Genomic DNA, 22,917 nt, shown 5'->3' with positions numbered 1-22,917 from the left:
ATGTACCTATGATGTCCAGAAGAGTTAGGAACAATCCCACCAATTATGCTTAATCCCCATTGTTCGAATGGTTGTTGGATGTTAACTGGTTGTAAAGGGAATGATGGCCTTATTTCTCTTCCAGCTGTGGTTTGACAAGTTTTGCACTTCCTTGCATATTCATGTACATCTTTAAATATTGTTGGCCAATAATACCCTGCATGTAGGATTTTGTGGGTCGTGGTATTTCCTCCAAAATGTCCTCCAGTTGGTCCATCATGTAATTCCTGTATGACCTTTTCGGCTTCACGTTTCTCTAGGCATCTTAGCAATACTGAATCATAATTCTTCCGAAACAATACATCATTAACTAGCTCATACTGATTTGATTTCAATATTAAAGCTCACTTTGCTTTATAATTAAGATGCATAGGAGCATATCCATTTTTTAGATAAAATTTGAAATCAGCATATTGTGATTGGGTCTCATTGAGGCTTACCTCTGATATTTGTACTTCATTACCATGATCTTCTTCTAATTGTAACTGGGAAGCTCCTGTTAACATCCTGCAAAAACCTTGGCCCCTGACAATTTTAGCTAGCCAAATTTCTACATCATATTCTTGGAGTGCAGTTACCCAATTAGCACTTTTCTCCCCTACTTCTCTTTGGATCCATAGTTGTCTTACTGCAGGGTAGGGTACAATTATCTTTGTATGGATTTTAAGAAGAAAAGGCCTGAAATGTTTCAAATTTAAAAAAGAAAACAAATGCTTGTTTCTATACAGCTGAATAATTTAATTTGGCGCCTTGTGAATTAGAACTGAAAAAGGAGATAGGTGCCTCATTATTTTCGTCATTCAGTTCTGTCAAAACTACAGCATATCATGTATCAGATGAGAAAGTATATAATACAAAACGTTTGAGAAAGTACAGGGTTTTCAATGAGGGAGTATTAATAATATATTTTTTTATCAACTCGAATGAATCTCTTTCATCTTTCTTCCATCTGAAAACTCCATTTTTCTTCTCATCGCTTAAAGAGGTAGAACAATTTGTGAGAAATCGGGGACAAATATTTTTACAAAATTTATTTGGCCTAGGAATGATTGCATGTTTTTCTTGTTGTGTGGGAGGGAAATTTTTTCAATCTCTTGGACTCTATTAGGATCAATGTAAATTACTTTATTGGATATTATTAACCCGAGGAGTTTTCCTTCTGGTAAAGAAAAATAGGATTTCTTGGGATTTAAGGAAATGCCATATTTCTTGCATATTTCAAAAATGCTTTTGAGGTCAGCTAAATGATTGTTTCTATCCTTGGAATAGACTGTGATGTCATCCAAGTAAAGAACCATTGATTTATTGATTATACCTCTTAAATTAATGTCCATAGCACGTTGAAATGTGGCACCCGCATTAATGAGTCTGAAAGGCATCTTCTAATAAGCACATGTTCCCCACTTGGTCCTGAATGTTGTCTTTAATCTGTCATCTGGATGGACAAGTATTTGATTATATCCTAAGAATCCATCTAGAAGGGACATTAATTTAGAACCTGCAACTAATTGTAAAATTTGTTCCATGGTGGGCAAGGAAAAATTATCTTTTTGGCAAGCTTGATTTAGGTTTCTAAAATCAATACAAATGTTAATATCTCCATTCTTTTTCCTTACGGGTACCATATTTGATACCCACTTAGAATATCTAACCAGGAAGATTATTTTGGCCTTTAGAAGCTTGTTCAATTCATATTTTATTTGACTTTCAAGGTTTGGGTGAATTTTGCGAAGCTTCTATTGAATTGGCTTTTCATTTGAAGTCATGGGTATGGTGTGTTGAATTATAGAGGCATCATAAGATCTGCATAATCCCAAGAAAAACGACCTTTATATGTCTTCAAAAACCTAATGAATGATATTATTACTTCAGATGATAGGCCTAGACCTAGGTTGAAATTTTGAGGTTTTTCGTTTGACCCTAGGTTTACTACTTCAAATCTCAAAGTAGAAATTTGAGTTTTTGAGTTAGTAATTTTCTTAAATCTATTCTTTAGATCATAAATATCTTCCATTTTAACCACAAACTTTGGGATTGGGTTATGATTATGATTAATTTTGATTTCTAGATCATGGTCATGTTCATCTATGATCTGTTCTTCATATGATCCCTCTGATGTAAGGAAATTAACTATATCCACATCGTTGTTGAATACTCTCCAATTTGTTACATTGTCAGGAATTGATGGCCTAAAAATTAAGTCTATTGAAAATCTATTTGGACTAAAATTTTATGAGGGTATAAGCTTGGATGCCTCATTAGCAAGTAAGTTATCACTTGTGTTTTTTAATCTAGGGACTAAAGACATGCTGAAAGCAGAAAAATGAGAAGTCAATTTCTGGGCTAAAGATTGATAGTGTTTAAGGTGACCAGAGACACAATGAATTGTACTTCTCACCTATTTCACAATTATCTCTGAATCACCATGGACCTGCAGGTATTTGACATTAAGACTGATGGCTTTATATAGTCCTTGGATTAGTGCTTCATATTCAACGACATTGTTTGTGCACTGGAATTCAAGTCTGTAGGCCATCATGGTTTCCTCTCCTTATGGATTGATCAAAATGCATCCTGCACACGCACCATCTTCTGACTAAGAACAGTCAAAATAGAGAGTCAAGAACGAAGAGTTATTAGAAACTTTATCTACTAAATTTAGACATTTGGAAGGATCCGTTTGTGAAAATTTTTCGAGTTGAGAGACTACAACATTATCTAAAATGGGAGACCTATGAGCATTAAAGGATCCTAAAGAGGACTCGACTGAGTAGTTTCCAATGATATTATTAGTGAAAGCAACAGGTTAGTTGCTTCCCTCAAGGTCGGTTACCATATATTTCATGAATTTCTCTTGGTCTATTCTGATTTGGTTAGGTTTACCATTGTGTGGCAACCACATGTGAGACCAATCAGTTGAGAAATAATCGTGTAGCTTTTCAAACCAAGCCTTACTAATAATTAAACCATAAAATTCAGGGCTATCATCCACCAGAATATCAATTATTTATGAAACTTTTGGATTAGAGGAAAGCCTTATTGAAATTGATGCTATTTCTCCAAGCAACTTGACTTTTGTCCTATCTAGCTGAACCATGTGCACTACAAACTTTTGAGGTGTAATGTTCAATTTGGTACACACAGCCCTTGGCATTATATTTGAGGAGCGCAGTTGTGAATGTTCCTGTTGAAAATTTCATAGGTGAGCATAAATGGAGGAACATGAGAAATAGACCTATCACCAATCAGAACTAGATCTGAAGTATCTACCTTTTCTGAGGATGAGGGAGGTTTTCCCATATTGTAGGCAGCTTGAGTAATGACAACATATAGCAGAGGCGATACTAGACCTGCTTTCAATTCCCTTAATAAAATCTTTTGCGATTGTTTGAGTTTACTAAGCTCATTCAACGAGATGTTAGCTCTAGTTTTTTTCATGTCTTCTACTATATTGTATCCGAACATATCTGAGATTACCAACGTTTTTGAGGCATTTGGGGAATATGGATGGATAGGATCGGTTTAGCTAGTCTTAGATTTCTTAGTTATTATTTTCTCCTTTATAGGAGTAGAAACTTTCTACTTGTGATTTGTGATAGACATGTCAAGAGAATTTTTGCTTCTTGTAGTCACTGGCATTTCCTGTACCTCTTCTTCAGTTGGGAAAATAAAATCCCACATGCCATTTAGTTCAATTTTTTCTTCCATTTTTGTTTCCTCTTCATTTGGTGAATCTTCTTCTGATTCTTCGTCAGATTAAGCATTTGAAATGGTGTTTGGGGGTTGTGACATAGAAGAAGGGTTCCTTTTGAATGATCAAAAAGGTTTCTTAGGAGCAGAGGATTCTGCAACTTGTTTTTTAATTCCGTCCATTTCATTGGACATTCTCTTTAACACTTTCTGAAGACCTTCAAGATCGAAAGGTATTTTGAAGCCTTCTTCTTAGAGTCATACTTGAATGTCATTTTTTGGTCTTCCTTTCGTCTATTTGTGATCTCTTTTCCAAAGTTATGATTCTTCTTTCTACAGATAGGGCTTGTTTCATGTTTTCTACAAGGGTAGCCTTATTGGCTCTATCTACAAAAATTTAAATATTAGAAGGCAAAGATGATATATACCATTCTATTTGTACATCTACAACAGGTTTAGAGGTAGCTGGGATTTTATTTAGCAATTTGTTAAATCTCGAGTTGAAATCTTTGATCTTTTCATCTGGATTAGCTTTTAAATTACAAAGATCATTGATCAAGGATGCTATCATCGTATCATCACCAAATTTTGCAAGAAACACTTCTTGAAAAGTATCCCAGTCTCTAATTTAACCCGTTGGGAGGGAAAATTACCAAGACCCAGTAGATCCTTGGAAAGTATAAGGAAATAGTCTGATTACAACATCTTCATGTGCAACCCCATTAAGATTCATGGCTAACATAAAATTATTTAGATGTTCTTCAGCGAGGAGAGCATCGTCAGGATTATACTTTGGCAGCCATTTTTATGGGTTTGTTGGGAGTGCATTTGGATTTGCAACTAGAAAACACCAAGATTTCTCCAAGGTTGATTGGCCATAACTTGATATGGGGACTGGGAAAATGGGAAGGTCAGTCCAGAATTAGGTATAGATGATGATGAACTTACTACTGGATTAGTACTAATAATTGTAGTACTAATTGGAGAAGTGGATGTTTGAGAAGTAGTGGATTGGATAGAAGTGGATGGAGGAGTAAATGGATGGAATGGTGATGTGATCTCGCTAGTATTATGTCGTGGAGGAATGGGCAACTCGAAAGTGGTGACGCCAAGTCTCTCACTTTGCAATCTACTCAATACACCAGGTTGCTGCAATAAGGAGGTAACACTCTCTTTAGATACTTCGGGTCTTTGTGGTTTATCTACAGAAATGGATATCTGTTACAATTGATGTATCAAAGAATGAACTTCGGGAGACTCAAGAGTGAAAATTGGGGAAGGTGGTCGCCTTACTACTTCAGGAGACGAGGGAGATGTTTCTACTACTTCAGACTTCTGATTAGGAGATTTTGAACGAGTTTGAGAAGGTGTAGAAATGGTGGAGGGGTTTTGACTCTTATGAATTATTTTCGAATGATTTTTAGCTTCATCTTCATTCATAGTTGAATGCCCTCCTTTTAGCACAAAATGTTGTGGCCTCTAAATTATGCTACCGAAACATGGGGGATAACCACCCGGTCCACACCTTAAGATAACTCCTTTTCCATTTAAAGTGGTGGCTCCGATTGGGGATAATGGGACCAATTTCCCAGTGTTGGTTTTAAGATGAGAGTGGGTGGTTTATGAGTGCTTTGCAATAGAATAATGGTCATCTAAGTGACTTATTCTACAATGCAATTTCTCTAACTAACTTATTCTAATATAAAAGAGAGTGTTCTTTATGTGATATGCGATCTACAAAGATATCTATTTAGCATGTGATAATAAAGATTGAACACAACTAAACAGAGATGATAACGTAAAAGATTATTACTTTGACTAAATAGTTAGTCAAATGCATTTATAAAATATATCGCATATATGATGAGTTATATATGAAAATCCCAACTCAGCTAGGCATCATACAAAAGTGCAATTAACGCTTAATAGAAATAATAAATCTCACATATAATACATGAAAGTAAAGTTTTCCACTAATTAAATGTAAACATAATCAATCATACATGATAATAGTACCATATGTGTGAAGTCCTGCTCATTTGAAAAATAACATATACCAACTTTTTTCTTCAAATCAAATTGTCTCCCAAGGATACAAAAGTGCATCAACAAAGGAAAGTAGTCTCATATCTAAAATAAATGATCATGTTCCATCATTTCACCAAAGCATTCAAAAAATTACAATCGTGCATTCTTTGCAAAAAATTTTGATAAAATTCTGGACCCTTCTCTAAATGCATGAGAAGGGTATAAATGCTACTCTAAATAAATGTGTAAAAATAGATTATACAAAATTTGAGGAGGTTTCAAACAACCTTCCTCCTAACTAGGTAACTAACTCCAAAAATAAACAGAGGCTAAATAAACAAAACTAAGAGGATGACTTTTTGTCTTCCAGCTTGTCCTTTTAAGTTGCAAATATCGGTCATTGATTGAATTTGAGGAGGTGGCCCGAAATGAGTCCTCAGCTACCGAGTGAAGATCGCATTGGTGAGCGGTGGTAATATCTTTTGACTCATGTGAAGGGAATAGTTGAAAGTAATAATCTAGCTATGTGGCTTAACTAGATACTGCATATATGACTCCTAGTTGGTGTGGTCAGTTATGCAATTGCCTCTCTCTAAGTCCCTGCCTTCTCTTGCCAATCTTTATATACGACAGTTAAATTAGATATTTATTTCGTATTTCGTTCCTTGATGAGATTGGTTGTGAACAGGATGTGGTTCACTGCTTTGATGATGTCCTCTAATAGTACAGTTGTCCTTGCTACTACTAGCTCATCCTGTTTGATTCTGGCATCCCAATCTATAAAGAGAATGTCTTTATGAGTTTCTTCAATCTCGGGTAGATTGGCCTTCTTTACATCTTTTGTTTTGGCCTTCTTTACATCTTTTGTTTCATGCCACTCAATGAACTCAGAGATTCTGGTATTTAAATCATTAAAATTCATTCTCTGGTTGATTGCCTTATCTATCAGCTGGTTGCTAGTAGTCAGATAGGGAGTAATATGTGACATCTTTTGGCAGAAATACTCTTGTTGTCTCACCAGAAGGGAATTTAATTCCAAGGCCTTTTTGATGAACTCCTTAGTAGTGGGAATGTCCTTGTATCTCTCCATGGATTACTGCATTTCCTGGAGTTGCATGTTTTTGGCTGATATATCGGCCTCATGGCTAATTTTCAGGACCTCCATGTCTTGTTGCAATTGCTTTAGTTTCTCCACTACCTGCCTATTTGTGCTTGCTTTCTCTACCTCAACCTCTTGTTCGAGCTGCATAATTCTCTCCTCTTTCTCCCTTAGAAGAGTATAGGCCTTAGTAGCCTTGTCCATAGTGGCCGATGCATATGCTCTCCTGAACTGGGATAGTCTAGTCAAGTTCTCGATCGGACTAAAAGTAATGTCCTTCGAGACAACATCCATGGGCTTGTTTCTAGGTGGGAATTCAAGTGCATCTACCCTTCTCCTCTTCCTCTGCCTTCAAACTACAGCCTTGTGGAGAGGGCTATAGAACACATTATGTCGAGGTATTTCAATCACACTGAGAAAAATCTGCGATGTCGGTAGATCAAGGATGATTTCAATATGTTGGGATGTTATTGCTTGTGCCTCCATGGGTGTAGATTGATTGTCGGCAAACTACCGCCTTTGGTCTCTGAACTGATTTCTGTAGCTGGGATGCTCATCACTTGCTTCTTAGTTGACTTCTTGCGAGACTAAGCTATTTTCTTGGCATCTTGGGGCTTCCTTGTGTCTAGTGTCTTCTTAGTGTTTACCTGAGAGTCTATTTTAGACCTAGGGCCTCCACTATCAACAATGATGCTTGTAGACTTATCCTTGGGTTTTAATAGACGCATTGGGATCACCCAGAGCCCTTCATCTCTAAATTACTAAAATCGTTGAAAATCTTTAGGTTTTAGATTCGCTTTTGCCCATTCAAATGCTTGTTCAAAGGATATGACTGACTGTAACAAATCCTCAAAATGATTATCATCATGATTGTATGGCTTGAGTTTAACTCCAGTAGTGACATTGTATGTCACTTTTTCTGGATCAAATTTCCTCTTAGGAAATGTATGAAGCCTAAGGGCTTCCATTTTTGTTGATTCCTTAGTGGCATGAACAAAATTGGCTAAAGCAAAAGAACCACATTTGACAGGGAAAATGGGCCATAACGACTTCTTTCCATCTTAGAGAACTTTTGTCAAGCCCTTTCCCACTGTCTGATAGGTAATCTCTCTTGCTAATAACTTATCAAAACATATAGAGGAAGGATGTGTGGATCATATATGCTACCAAAAACCCTAATATAGGTGAACCACTCTTCAATAAAATGCTTGCTGACAGTAAGTAGGCTTGCTGCAGCTTCTTGGGGAAATCTAGGGTCTTTCTTATTGTAAATCATTTGATGTAGGGGCAACACAAAAACATGGAATATCTTATAGAAGTGAGGTATTTAATGTGACTCCCATATTTGTTTATGACTGAGATGGATTGGGTAAGGATATTGCAAGGTCCATTTCCAACCCATGGTTGGAAATATTGTGCAAAAATAGATAGCATCCATAATGTAGGCACTAAAATAGAAGGGAGGGAAGTTGTATGAAAAGGAGCTTTCTTTTGTCAATATTCGGTAATGGTGGTGGCTAGGTTTTCAGATAGGATAGAACACCAATTCATGATGTGGGAATTAACATAGGCATCAATCAGAGGAATTCATTCAATTGAAAACTTAGTATTATTGGGTAGCCCGTACAATCTACATAACATGGTTGCTGCATAGTTGTAGGGGTTTGCCAAAGAGGATATAGCATACATACCCGATTTGTCATACTTGAATTTGTTGTCCAACACCCTCCAACCCTGAATTAGCTTGAATGGGTCTGAATTCTTCTTTGCGAAGTTAGCCACAAATGTACCACAGTAGAGCTCCTGGGGATCAGGTATGTGGTACATCTTCTTCAAATCCTCTACTCTTAACGACCCAATGAGCTCCATATTTGAACTCTTAAACTACCTATCTTCATTTATAAGGTTTTCAATCACCCACCTGATCATATCTGTATAGGGGAGGATTTTAGCCCTTGCTCCTATCCTATGAAGCAATGAACATGAAGCATCTCTACATTGGAGTTTTGAAAGCCTTTTGGAGTCAGTTGTTGCTCTCATAACAGTGATTTTAGGACACTCATCCTCCAGCCTATTGTAAATTACTTCCCAAGTTGTTTCGCCTCTGACAGCTTCACAAATATATCAGCAAAGATAGGAGCCAACTCTATATACACAGCTTCAACAATGGTCTGTTTTCTAAGTTTCTACATCACCTTTCTAAGGGACATGTCTTTTGTCACTTTCCTGTGATAGACAATATATATCAACATAGACGATATCTAGCAATTAAGATTGAAAACCTCTGTGAAATGACTTTGGATCGTGAGAAAGGTTTTAATGAGATACTTGATTATAACTTCCCATAACCAGGAAAATAATTATCCTTCCTTAGGCTGCTAAATATTTGATAACTAGTCAACTCATTTGTTTTATCATTTAAAACATAACTATTCCACACGTTTTACCAGACTTAATTGCGCACGGTCTTAAAAGGGATACAGTATAGCGTTATTGGATGTGTTAAGCAAAATGCAATTATGAGATCATAGTATCACATTCCACAAATCATTTATGGTTGTTCTAATGGCATGGTCAAGTTTTTTACAAACTATGCGATGTACGAAATGTGATTGTGAAATGACCAGGTGATGTTATCGCAGCGGGAGACCTAATCGTATATCACACTTTTGTAACAGTTTTTTAACATGGTCATGTGGAGAAGTGTGATTTTCGATTTGCGATATAGATTTCATCCTTAGTTATTTTTGCAAGGTTTTGCTAGGAATTTTCTAAGAGTTAGGGTTTTATTATCTTAAGCCTCAAAATTTAAATGGATCCCCATTTAAAACTCTAAGCCTACCTATTGTTTGTTATAAATGAGGGGGTTGTTTCGTATTACAACACAACCATAAAGGTAAGTCATGTTCTAGAGATGGTTGAGCAGGAGGGTACAAGCCTAATTGTTTGGACATATGCCCATTTTTTATAGTCATATTTCTAGCCCTGCAGCTAATGTAGGCATCGGAAGTGGCTAACTAGGGTCTCCCAAGGATGATAGGATAACTAATAAGCTTGGCCTTAGGATGGAGAACTAGGAAGTCTGCAGGGGACTCCAAAGAGTCAATGGAGACCATCACATCATCCACAATCCACTCAGAGTCACTGTGGAATGGTCTACTAGTTGCAAGATTGTTGTTGTCTTTCTCAATGAACCCTGGAGATTGAGCTTGAGCATGGTGTCCTTATTCATTACATTGACGGCAGCCCCGAGATCAATCAAATTGTGTGCGACAATGGTGCCATTGATGTGCACATCTACTGCAATGCTTCCAGGGTCTAAATACTTTGGGAAAATTGCCTACCCCAGCATTAAGTTGGACAGTTGTCGAATGACATTAATGGTAGGGGTATCTCTTTTTCGCATCCCTAGATGTTTGAAGCACTTATCCTTAATAAACTTGTTGTAAATGGGTACATCCTTTATGGCTTGGAGAAGTGGAATTTTGACATAGATGTTTCAATTCACCTAGAGGTTCATTCTCTTCTAGGGTAGGCTAGACTGGTTGAGTTAATATCTCAGGAAAGGGTGGTGGATTTACTCTAGGAATGATTTCCTTCTTTCCTCCTCACTCTCCCTAGGTGGAGGTGGAGGTTGGTTTTCCGGGAGTACTCTCCCAGATCTCAGGTTGATTTCCTAAATCTCCACAGCATAAGTCTCTCCACTCAACACTTGTTGTTCATGTCTGTTGGTTAGGTTTGTATTTGGCTAGGTAGGCATCTAAGGTTGTTCAGGTGGAGTAGGGTGTAAATGTTTTGTTTGAGTAGGTGGTGAAGGTAATAAAGCTGGAGCATTGTTGTATGGGGGTCTCCACCCATAGGGCAATGCATTCCATTGAGGCTGTGGCGGAGCATATGGATGAAATGACTAGCTAGTCGGCTCGGAATGGTACTGGGGTGAAAATGACTAAGGAGGAGGTGTAGACTAGGAGGGATGAGTAGGGGGGCTCAAGAGGGAATGGATGTGGTTTGGTTAGGGTTGTAATATGAATGGGATGACCCTTGTATGCCCTGCTGGTATGGTCGAGGCCCATGAGTTCTCTTTTGATTTATGTAGCAGATTTGTTCAGTCACCCCTTCTGTTCCCTGATACACAATTTTTAGTCCAGGTAGAGAAGGCCACTTGTATGTGGAGTGCTTTTCTTCAGAGACCAAGAAAACCTCAATCAGATTCAATGGACATTCATTCCTAGGGTACCTCCTTGTGCATCTAGGGCAGAAAATGGCTAAGGTTCTCTCTACTTCCTCCTTTCTCTTGATGTGCATAGTGTCCATCTGTAGGGAAAGGGTTTGCATCATTTCACTCTTGATATATTCCAGCATATTTCCAATTTCACCTTTGATGGATGTGTTTGAAGAGGATGGACTAGACATTGGTTGACTACCCCTAACCTTTTTCCTAGCTGCCCTAGAATGGTTCCTAAAGAAAGTCTCAATATCTTCATAGGGTAGCTAGTAGATGTCCCCTCCTGCTAGCAAGTTGAGGGTATCCAGAAGATCTTCCCTTGCCCTTCTAAGTAGGACTAGCTTCCGTGACTCAGGATCAAGTGTGAACCTGACCCTTTTGTAGCTAAGCTGGAATCTTTCTTCATAATCTTATAGGGATTCATCATGCCCTAGGGTCATCCTAAAAATTTCCTCTTTAGTGTCTTTGGACCTACAGTAGTCTTCATACTTGTTGTTGAAGGCTTTCTCCATCTGATCCCAGGTTGTGATTCTATCCCCAGGTAAACCCATGAACCAGTGCAAATCTGCATCCTTGAGAGTGGATGTGAATAGTTTCAATTTCTACTCATCATTCACGTAATCATAAGCTTTTCATGTGACAGAAAACGCAAAAAGGAAAGTGTGACCTAGATCTTTTGATTTCAGGGAATGGAAATGAGGAAGAGTAGAGGGGCTTATGTTTTTCATCTTGGTATCCCCATTAGTTTCTCTAATGGGAAAGGCACCATCAATTCATTCTCTATCTCCTATGTCATTTCTATTTTCAGCCATTAGGTCAGTTGCAATGGGTTATCCTTCTTATTCTCCCACTGTAGGCTCTTCAAATATCTCCGGCTTTTCACCTAAGGGGTCCTCCAATTCAAAACCACTGAAGAAGAGAGAAGTTTGGTTGTTTGAAGTGGTGGGGGTAATTGGTAGAAATTTTCCTAAGTTATCCCTATTCCTATGAGGCATGAAAGAAGAGATTTTGTTTTTGTTTTTTTTCAAGCTTTGAGAATAATTACAGAATTGAAATAAAAAACTGAATGGAACTTAACTGATTGAATGAAAACTAACTGCTTGAATGCAATCTCACTTGCAGAATGGAAAAGAAAGAAAACTAAACTACTTTTGTAGAAATGAAGCTAATAGCAGAATGTCAGAGATAAGAAATGGAAGAAGAAAGAAAAAATCACATATTACTCAGACACCTCCCCGACAATGGTGCCAAAAAGTGATGAGCACCAGTATTGCAATAAGAATGATGCAACTCCTGGGCCTACCAACTTTACTTTATCAACTAGGGGTTCATACAAAATTGGAGGTGGCAGTGTTGTACACACAAGTAAATGTGATGAGTCTGCTCTTTGTCACTGCTAAGCTGGAGATAGACCACTAAGATTTTTCAAACTAGACTTCTATTGATTCAAAAGAAGCTTTATTACTAATGAGGAAAATGGTAAATCTATACTAAAATAAATTTTGTCTACTGTAGTAAGGAAAAGCACTGAAATCAAATGCTTAAAATCACCATTCATCTAATCTAATTGTTAATAGGATTTTCTTCAAGAGAATGCTAAATTATCATATGTGCAATCCTACTGTCCTAGGCATGCAATTTGAAACATCACACATTCTATTGTTGTGCATGTAAATGAACAAAATAACTCATTTTTCCTTTTTGTCTTTTTTGTGTGAAAGTGTGAAATCTAACTTCTTTTTGTGATGTGGCAGGTGGATTAAGGATGATGGCATAATGCATCCTACAGGACATCCTAATGCTCCTAAAGGATCCCCTGTATTCCTACAGGATATAGCCGATAGCAACAGGAGGGGTTTGGAAGGTGATGTAAGGTTTAGGGAAGGTGGATGGTGGATGAAATGAGGCAAGGGAGTGCCTAGGAATCCTTCAGATCTCAAAACCAGAGTTGTGAGATGGTTTGATTTTCTCAATAAGCTTGGAGAAGTATTTGTGTGGAATGATGAATTTGGTGAGGGATATAGTGAAAGAAAGTGATAACCATGGATGGATAAGGTTATGATGGGATTGTTGATCACAAAATCTCTCTGTGCTGCTAAAACTCCTGCACTGCATCAATCATTCATTTTTATCCATAAATCATGTAAACAAGAAGCTTTTCAATTAACTAAGGAAAAAAAATTCATGAGCTAGCTGCCTATTTCATGCATGGAAAAACTTACATAATAATATGAAACCTTGATGAAATCTAATGTAATACTGAATATAGAAGAAATGACAATTAAATCCTATTCTTGAAAACTAGTAAAATGCTAACCTAAGTAATAGAAAAGCCTAAATTCCATGAGAAAACATAATTTTTCCTTTTTGGGGTTGCATAGGAGTTCTTTCCTAAAACCATGGTCCCCGAAGGAAGGAGTGAGGACAAATCCACCTACTAACATCTTTTTTATACTCCTTTGTACTCCTAAGCTAATGCTGAAGCAATGCACAAATGGAAGCAAACTAATCAAATCCAAAACTACTTGTAATGAAATAATGCTAAAGATAATTCAACCATTAATCTATGAAATCAACTAAGCATACAAATGAAAGAAGAGGAGCCTTTGTTGCTAGGGTTGGGCCCTAACCCAAGAGCTTCAGCCCTTTGAGTCAACTCAGTGTTGGATCAAGGACATGCTCATTCTCATTATTAAATCAGAAAATTTCATGACAATGTCTTCCACAAGTTTTGAACTCGAAAATGCCTGGTGTTTTTACATCAAAAGTTTGAATCATAATGAGGCTCTAGGCCTCCTTATTTATGCAACTTAAGTCTCCAATGACTTCCTTAAATCTAGGGAGGCTCATCTCCCAAACTGGAGATGGACCGACTCTTTAACTGTCACTGGCTTGATGCTTTTTAATCTTCATGACTTGGCTACTTGTAACTCCTAGCTAGTGTGATTTGATGGAGGAATATTCAAATGAGTGAGGAGTAAATGAGGAGGATCCATCCCCTACAATCTCTCCTCCTTGTCTCATTCGATTTTCATCCCTTAATTAGCCAAAATATCCATGATTTGCTCTCAAAAACCTACAATCAATGCACATTAGTGCACTAGGCATAATATCTCACTTTTACTCATCTCATTAAGCAAAATATAAACAAAATATGTAAGAAATTATGAGAAGAGTTGATTTGAATAATCTAGGAGGTGTATTAAGGTCCATATAGTTACCCAAAGATGAGGCTCATCAAGTATAGATAGCCTACTTGAATTTTTTCCTAAAATTCTCCTTCCTCTAACTAGGGGTAGAGTTCCAACCCTCTCATTGCTATATTGAAACCTTAGGCTGCTCAAAAGACAACCTCCACAGAAATATTCTTTGAGGAATTTGAGCAAGTATTTGTATGAACATGGGAGGGGGTTTTAATAGAATGGAGCCCACAAACACCAACAAAATTTATCAACAACCTGTTGTTAGAGATATTTTCTTGAGCCATTAGTGGATGGAATTATTTGATAATTTAAAGGGGTAGGATGATGAGATAACCCATGAATTTTGTTAGGAAAAATACTGAGAGGAGGGGGGTGAATTAGTATTTTAAACTCACTTTAAACTTTTCATTTCATATTATGATTTCTATACGCTACTGTCATTCAAGAAACTGACGTATGCACATGACTTTAGTAAAGGCAAATGATGTATGTCCAGTTAACTAACTTTTCATATAATTCATCATTTGTTCATCTTTAACTAGTGAGTCATAACTTAATTATTCATTAATTAAACAATAACCATGAGCAGTAAGAAATAGATACATCATCAATACACAAGAAACATAACAACACACATGAACACCAAGATTGTAGGTGGAAACCCAATTTGGGAGAAAACTATTGTTTTCATCATCTCTATCTTCTTATCTTATTATAAAGAAAAACTTCTTAAAATCTTGTATTGGCACAGAATCATACCAGCACACAGGCACCCACTTGTAGAAGGTTACAACCTTCTCTCGTTCTTCATTAACCACTGGAAAGGAGCTCCAATCCCCTGATCTCATTTACTGGCTCCTATTGGAAGGGAGCTCCTACACCCTACAAAAATTCACTAGCTATTATTGGAAGGAAGCTTTGACTCCCTCATTGAAGTCTCCAACCCTCAACACCTCTTGTGGACCAAGTTTCATAATATTTCATACTAGATCCACCTGACTCAAAACATCAAACCAATAGGCCACCTTTCATCATATTTTCATACTAGACCCACTTTCATCATTAAGCTCAAACAAAGTAACACGTATGAAACCAAATACTGAACCAACTCATCTAATCATTGAATCAACAAGAAGCACATATGTCACCATACTTCAGATCCTTCAAATCTGTGTCTTTACCTTTCTCCCTGGTGCACACCTATTCTAGTCAGATAACACATGTATAACACATTAATTTCATGCATAAGACTTTGATCTTCATCTCCTTATATATATTTATGTGTAGCCAATAGCTTAGGCCAATCCTTCGGTGATGTTGTTAGTATTCTTTGACAGGATCAAATAATTGTTGTCGCACACATTACTATGGTTCAATACCATGGTAAATTCCCTTGGTATCCAAATTGCCATGGTTCAAATTTTGAATGTGAATTTGCTTCACAATACTTGTGTATGTATGAGACCCTTTCGAATAGGATCCGCGTATACTTTCCCGAACATCATCTTTATTATTCATGTGTCTCTAAATTGATATTCCTTTCTCCATGTCACCTGTCACATCGGTACCAGCCTAAATAATCACCTTTTTACCATAACGTTGACATATTTCTCAAGTAATTTGCCATCAAGGACAACACATTAGCCATAATGCCAACAATATCCCACTTTTGACTTAATGGCAACCACTTTGGCATTTGGTCATCACCTGTAGTCACCTACAAACACTCTTGCAAATACCAAGGCTTCTCACAAAGATTTTTCAAGCATTTTTCTCCAAACACGAAGCTTCTCTCCATCTTTGACATCAAGGCAAAGGGTTGACCAATGCTGAATGAAGGCTTCTCTACCCCTTTGTACATAATATCACTATAGGCCTTATCTTCTGAAAAAATACATATTGACCATGCTTCCCCTGAGCATATCTTGGAACCTATAAAGATATACAATAAAAGGACAAGACTTTATGACTCAACCAAATATGACCTATCACCAATGAATCATGTGTACATCAATTATCCAACATAGTGAGGCTACATATTTGACTCACCATTACATCAATTAAGTAAAATAATGGGATGAAATACATAAATGACTTGACCCCAATACCCAATACATGATTGAATTTTACAATGATTTACAACATGGGTCTTTACATGGCATTTATAACCAAAACCAGAGACCTCAATAGGGAGGTAAAAAGACCATGATAGTAATCGAAAACCATTATATGCCATATAGGAACCTGCAACATGAACATCCTCATCGTCATTATGAAGTAAGATAGGGAAATGTAGCATCAATCTTCAACATCATCAACAGTTGACCAAATATGTAATTTTTTCAAGGATTACCAAGAAAATGTAATAGAATCATAAGATAGTGTAGTAGATATTTATCAGCAACTCATCCCCTTAACCTCATATCATCAAGGTCAACATGCTCTTTCCATTTGCTGGAAGAACTGCAATCTATGAACATCATAGACATATTAATTTCTTGCAGCACAACACCATAAGAAACATATATTTCCATGCATCAACAACATATGTGAGAACTAAGAATATCACATAGAACTGAGTAAAAACATCACAACTTTTCATATGTAGCTCAAGCAACATATAGGAATCATATATAACTTCACCATATGCAACCTTATGCATCATTGAAGACATAATGACAACAACATATAAATGTCAACAAGTAGTGAGTGAATCATAAAATCATCAGCCAAAATTAATAACAACCATAACATGCAAATCCTCTTCATCACTAATGACAGAATCCAAACAGGATGTGTCTTCATCAACAACAACTATACATCACCAAATGACATGAACTTATCAGAAACCAACATGCAACAAGAAATCTCTCAAGAAACAATAATGCGAAAAATGCAATATTAAAAGCATAGCAGATGCTCCCCCTGAACTTGTTCCAACTTATCATTATCAAATCTGATTATATCCACCTCATCAATCAAAAAATCCATCAAATAACCAAAGAAGCAGTGACACATTGTACCAACTTGTTATCTATCATGATTTCTAAGTAACATCTGAGCATCATCAACAGATTGTAACCAATCAATGTCAGAACCAAAAATCCAAATAATAATTGATTGAAGCATATCAGAAATTCCCCCTGAGTTTGTCACACTATTTCTTTATCTCAGAGTAACATTCGCGACTGTCTAGTGAAAAACGCATGTATATACATGATTGTCCTTCATAACATTCACGTATCGAAAGTAAAATGCTAAAATTTTTATGAAAACAGCTCCCCTTGAACATACCATACATTTTTCTATTCAGTGTTAGTAGTATAAGCATCACCAAATGAATATCAAACCAAACTACACAACTATCACCAAGATACTTATGTTTAGCTCCCCCTGAGATCATAAATCAATGATCCTTTCTCTCACATCTCTTCTGCAATCACTATTAGAAGTATGCTTTAAACAAAATCGACTCCAATGGGAACTATCTTATTTTATTCTGAATCTGAAGAAGAAGAGTAACAATACCTATTATTTCTGCCTGAATTCTTCTATGCTAACATATATAATTTGTCTAGATTCATGTATCCTCTTGCTATAACTTTTCTAGTTTCTTCATCTATAACTTTTCATTTAGCTGATGTAAATACAATTATACGTCTTTCGTCAGCAATTTGACCTACACTTAAAATAATATGCATTATCCCTTGAACTAATAACGCATCAACTTCTTTTTCATACTTCTCAAGTTTAATTCTACCATTTCCCATAACTTTTTTTGGAGCACTATTTCCAAGAATCACCTTACCATATTTGTTTTTCCTGAGAAATTCAAACTTGTCCTTATCTCCAGTAATGTGATGAGAGCATCTACTATTTATGTACCATTCTTCTTCATCTTCAAATGAGAAAAGAGCAAGACCACACTTGGTTTGTTCTTCTTCTTTCGATTTATTATGAGAAGTGTTGGTGGATCCATTTTTCTTACGTATTTTTTAAACAATATTCTTATTTGATTTCTTGCCACATTGTCTTGGAAGCTTCAATGACTTCTTCCTACATTCTTTCGCTACATGCCCTAATTTTTTACAAGCATAACATCTTATATGACCAAAAAATGGATCTAACGAATTATTATATGTCTGTTTCATATTCCTTGTACTGCAATTAATAGCTTTGGGACCAAATATGTTGCAGGAAAAACAATATCCCTTAAAGAAACCTGAGTACCCCGGAGCTAATGACATTCTTGTGAAGTGGCTATTTGTTTGAGATTGAAACAATTTTCTTCTACAATTGACTACAACATGTCCATAATTATGGCATATAAAGCATTCAATGCTATTGATTAGAGGAGAAAATCGATTAATATTTCTATTATTAGCAGGAAATGATTTCTTCTGAAAGCTCATCTTTGTTGGATGTTGATCTAGTTGAATTCTTATCTCTTTAACAACAATTTCAGATGTCATATTGCTATCCTTCAAGATCCTTATACAAGCTTGTGAACTAAATTTTCCTTTTACAATTTCATGAAAACCATACTAGATTTAATGGAAGGAGACCTTTGACTACTGAGAATGTTATCCAAAATATTAGTACTATATTGAAATATCAAGTGTTTAACCTTTTCTTTGAATTTACCTCTTAGAATTTTTACCTCAACCTTAATTCTTTGGTATTGTTCTTCCTTTCCTGGATATGTCTTCCTCATTCATTATTCAACCTTTTTCCTTCTTCCAATTTCTCCTTTAATTTGATAATCTCTTCCTTCAACCCATTCTCGTGTTTTTAAAATACTTGAATTATCTCTTCATTTCACTTGTTTAAATTATCAAGGTCTGCTCTTAGAGAGACAGTCTCATCATCTAGTCCTTCACAATATTGTTTAGATTATATTTCACACTTACCAATTTAACATGATCCCTGTCATCACATGCCTACAACTTATCCTTAATATTGTTAATATTTTTAAAGAAAAATCAAATTTCCTTCTAAGATTAAGAATTTATTCTAACATGTCTTCTTTTGAATCCATAACTCCATCTTCCATAACATAGGTTGTTTTATCATCATACTCATCGTCCAACACATATTTATGAATAAGATTACCTGATGGTTCTCCTGATGAACAATCTTCCTTTGATTTTCCCTCATGAATGACTTGCAGGTTATCCCATACTTCCTTTTCAGTTTCATAGTTCATAACCTCTCCTAATTCTGAATCAAATAAGTTACAGATGATTTCATTTAATGCGACATTATTCTTTTGTAATTCTTCACTTCATGGAGGAGTTGTAGAGCAATCATTACATACTAACTTCTAGACATCATATCCTAGGTTTATTAATTTAGACTTTGTCCTTTTTTCCCATTCCTTCTAGTTTTTATTACTTAATAATATAAACATACCCTTATTCCCCATTGTTTCTGACTTGCCTTGTTCTTCTACTAAATATAGTTCTTGACCCATAAATGGAGATATTTTTATAGAATAAGATGCATCATTTTCATTGTTCTCCTGAATTGACTTCTTCCTTTGAGTTTTCTTCTTCTTTTTCTTCTTTCCCATCGTCCTTGATCCACTCCAATCGATAAGATTTAACTGAAGTGACCCACTCTGATACCAATTGTTGGGAAAAATATTGAGAGGGGAGGATGAATCAGTATTTTAAACTCACTTTAAACTTTTCATTTCATATTTTGATTTCCATACACTAGTTTCAGTCAAGCAGCCAACATATGTATGTGACTCTAGTAAAGGAAAACGACGTATATCCAACTAACTAGCTTTTCATATATTTCATCACTTGTTCATCTTTAACTAGTGCATCATAATTTCATTATTCATTAATTAAATATTAACGATTACTAGTAAGAAGCGGATATATCATAAACACACATGAACACTAGGATTTTAGGTGGGAACCTAATATGGGAGTAAACCACCGTTGTCATCGTCTCTCTCTTCTTCTTTTATTATAAAGAAAGACTTATTACAATCTTGTATTGGCGTAGAGTCATACCAGTATGCAAGAGCCCACCTGCAGAAGGCTACAACTTTCTCTCGTTCTCCAACACCCATTGGAAGGGAGCTCCAACCCCCTAATCTTGTTTATCAACTCCTACTGGAAGGGAGCTCTTACTCCCTGCACGAATTCACCAGTTGTTAATGGAAAGAAACTTTGACTCCCTCACTGAAGACTCCATCGCTCAGCACCTCTTGTGGACCATGTTTTATAATATTTCATACGGGATCCACTTGACTCAAAACATCAAACCAATAGGCCACATTTCATCATATTTTCATACTAGACCCACTTTCATAATTATGTTGAAACTAAGTAACACTTCTAAAACCAAATACTAAACCAACTCATCTAATCATTGAACCAACAAGGCATAATCTTTTCGTTACAGAAATCAATTCTTGTCATTGCATACCCTGGTCAAACACACATAAGAATGTATACGCTATTGTTCTAAAGAACATCTGCATATGTACACACTTCCTCTGTACAAAACCTACATACAAATCTCAGAATAATGAACACTGAATCATTAATCATTAAACCATACTTAAATCAATCGATTAGTCACTTATTACTTGAACCAAGCACAAATTATTGAACCAAACTTAAAGCATCATATTGTAGCATTATTACCAATAAATATACAATTCCACATTAAACCTAGTCAACACCATTAGATATTGATCATCATAATAGAGATATCATTGACAGAAAACAACAATCAGAACAAAACTGACCAAATGTCATCAACAAGCCATATTGCAGAACCCTAGCATATGTACGCAACTTCCACAAAACATATAATCGTATGTACGTGCTTACCATTCACAACACCCATGTACAGATCTAAACAAACTGTAAACACTTCGTAGAATATATACATGACTACTCAGTAGTCGATCCTCATATGTATGTGACTAACCTAAGACAAACCTTCATAAGGATTTGAAAACTTTCGTTCTAAAAATAATCTTCACACTCTGCAACCCTTACTATCAGAATTACACACTTTCAAAATACTTCATTCAGATCAAAGAATTATAACCACAGGTATATCACTGTTAAAAATTTTCAATAAGTACATCATATAAGAACATATGTCATCATACTTCATACCTTTCAGGTCAGAGTCTTTTCCTTGCTCCCTAGTGCACACCTATTCCAAATCAAATCACACATGTATAACACATTACTTACACGCATAACACTTTGATCTCCATCGCCTTATATAGTTTTATCCTTAGCCAATACCTTAGGCCAATCCTTTGGTAATGTCATTAGTATTCTTTGACAAGATCAAATAACCATTTTCACGTTCATTACACTGGGCCAATACCATGGTAAAGTCCCTTGGTATCTATATTACCATTCCGTAGATTTTGTACATGAATTTTCTTCACAATACATGTGTATGTACGTGACCCTTTCAAATAGGATCCCCGTTTACTTTCCCAAACATTACCTTTATTACTCATCTATCTCTGAAATAATATTCCTTTATGCATATCACCTGTCACATATGTACCAGCATGCATAATCATCCTGTTACCATAATATTGACATCTTTATCAAGTAGGTTTCCATCAAGGACAACACATTAACCATAATGCCAACAAATTTGCCATCAACGTTCACTCTCAAGGGGAAGATAATGTTTCCACTATTATTAGGGGACTTTCCATCCATTAGAACGTAGATCTCATTAGAAAAGTAACCACCATACCCTTAGGGGTTAAATGTGGTAAGGAATATAGAACAGAAGTGATCATAGGCAAGATAAATTTCTTCCTCCCTAAAGAGAAGCTTCAGTTGAAGACAAAAAATAGAGTAATAAGGGAGATCCTCCCTTACCCTTAGGATGAAGTGGCCTATAGCATCCTCAAGTACATATCATGTGAAGAGAGGTTGAGTGGTGTATATTCCTATCAATTTAGGTTACTCTATGAGCTAAGGTTCCGAACATAATTTGCCATTCCAAGTAGGCTCATTGTTCCACATTTTCTCCTTCGATCCATGATTTAAATGAGCTTGAGGGTGAAGGAAGGGAAGCATCTATACATTTCCCACCATGAACACATAACGCTCATTGTTATGAATGCCTTAAGCCACCTTAGGAGCCCTATGTTTTGGACTTATTTTGTGGACATGGATAGGGATGACTTCATTGAAATACAAGCCCAAATCCTGACACAATATGAGGAAACCACAAGATCTAGTGTTGGAGATAAGCAAGAAGAAGAAGTAGAGGCTAAAAAAATGGAGGAGAAGATGAAGAAAAGTAAGAAGAACAAGAGGAAGAGGCTAAAGAGAAGGAATAAGAGGTTGAAGGAGAAGTTGGAGAAGAGGGGATAAAAGAAAGAGGGAAACAAAAGGAAGTAGAAGAGACCCTTTTAGAGCCATATATACCTCAGAAGAAGGGAAAACGAAGGCAGTAAATAAGACTCTTAGAGGGGAATACACAAAAATACGTGGCAGCTACTCTAGTAGCCCTTACCACACCTTTCAAACTCAATAGGAGGTCCCTTATACTCTAAAAGAAGAAATAGAACTAAAATCAAACAAGGGAAGCCTCAACGTCCTTCAATAGTCCCAATCACAATT

Source organism: Pinus tabuliformis, chromosome 8, assembly GCF_031772625.1.
Source record: "Pinus tabuliformis cultivar Carrire ecotype Pingquan chromosome 8, CPIR1, whole genome shotgun sequence".
Classification (NCBI taxonomy): domain Eukaryota; kingdom Viridiplantae; phylum Streptophyta; class Pinopsida; order Pinales; family Pinaceae; genus Pinus; species Pinus tabuliformis.
The sequence above is the reverse complement of the archived record's forward strand: the minus strand, read 5'-3'. Positions refer to the sequence as shown.